Here is a 1,296-nt window from a genome sequence, read left to right as displayed (position 1 = left end):
CTGCCTATCGTACATGGCTTAGGTACAAAGAGGTGGTGTTAGTCACCTTCTGGTGGCTGGGTGCCCATGTGCTTGGACTCAGTGTGTTGGGATAACTAGCAGAGCAATAGAAAGAAGGAAGAAGTAATTGGCCCTGTGACAGCTTTATGATGTAAAAGCTGAATTGGAACAACGGACTCTCTTGCATTACCCAAGTTTGTCATGAACCATAGAAGAAATGCAATTCTCCTATCTACACTACAATCCATAATTTACCTGCTGCCTGTTTGCCTGAAACATAGAGGGACCATGTTTAATGATAATAGTACATGATATTTTAGGCATAGTAGCAAAAATAACCAGACATGGAGTTGTGGGCTGTGGGTTCTGGTCCCGGCTCTTTTTCTAAATACTTGAAGCCTGGACAAGTCCTATAATTTCCCTGTTCTTTAATGCCTCATCTGTCAATGCTTTTCATTCCTTTGGGCTTTCAGTTTTTATCTGCAAAATAGGGAGGTTGGGTTTGGTAAATTACTGGTTGTATAATGTTTTCATATATTTTCTTATGTGCAACTCATAACCTTGAAAAGTCAAGTGTGGCAAAAATGGTCATCAGTCTCCAATGAAAGAAAGTGGAGCTCACAAAGTTACTCAATATGTCCTGCATCTTTTAGTAAGTTGTAGAGCAGAGACTCAGGTACAAACCCTGGTGTATTATCTGCTTTATAACGAATTTCCCTAAAACTTAACGGCTTACAAAAAACCCCTATTCATGCACACATTTTTTGCGGGTCAAGGATCTGGAGACAGCTTGGCCGTCTGGCTCAAAGTCTCATGAGATTGCCTTCAAGCTTCTGCTAGAGCTGCATTTTTATCTGAAGGCTTAACTGGGGGGAGGATGTGCTTCAAAATTCACTTATGTGGTAGGTAGTAGGTTTCAGTTTGTCCATGGCTGTTGGCTGGGGACTTCAGTTCTCCATGACACAGGCCTCTCCATAGATGACCTGAATCTCCTGCCCATAGGACAGCTAGCTTCTCCCAGAGCAAGTGATCTGAGAGTGTGTACATAGGAAAGAAAGAGTGCTCAAGACAGAAGCCACAGTCCTTTATAACCTAGTCTCAGAAGTTGATATACTCTCATGTTCACCATATGCTCTTAGTTACACAGACTAACCCTGGTAGAATATGGGAGGGTCTACACAAGAGTGTGGAGACAGGAGACAGGGATCACCTTGGGAGCCACCTTGGAGGCTGACTACCCCACTCTGCTACTCTGCCATGTGTTCACATTTTAGAAGACATCAATTCAGATGATAG

Source organism: Ursus americanus, chromosome 2 (assembly GCF_024610735.1).
Source record: "Ursus americanus isolate L20-20 chromosome 2, mUrsAme1.1.p, whole genome shotgun sequence".
NCBI classification, from domain to species: Eukaryota; Metazoa; Chordata; class Mammalia; order Carnivora; family Ursidae; genus Ursus; species Ursus americanus.
The sequence above is the reverse complement of the archived record's forward strand: the minus strand, read 5'-3'. Positions refer to the sequence as shown.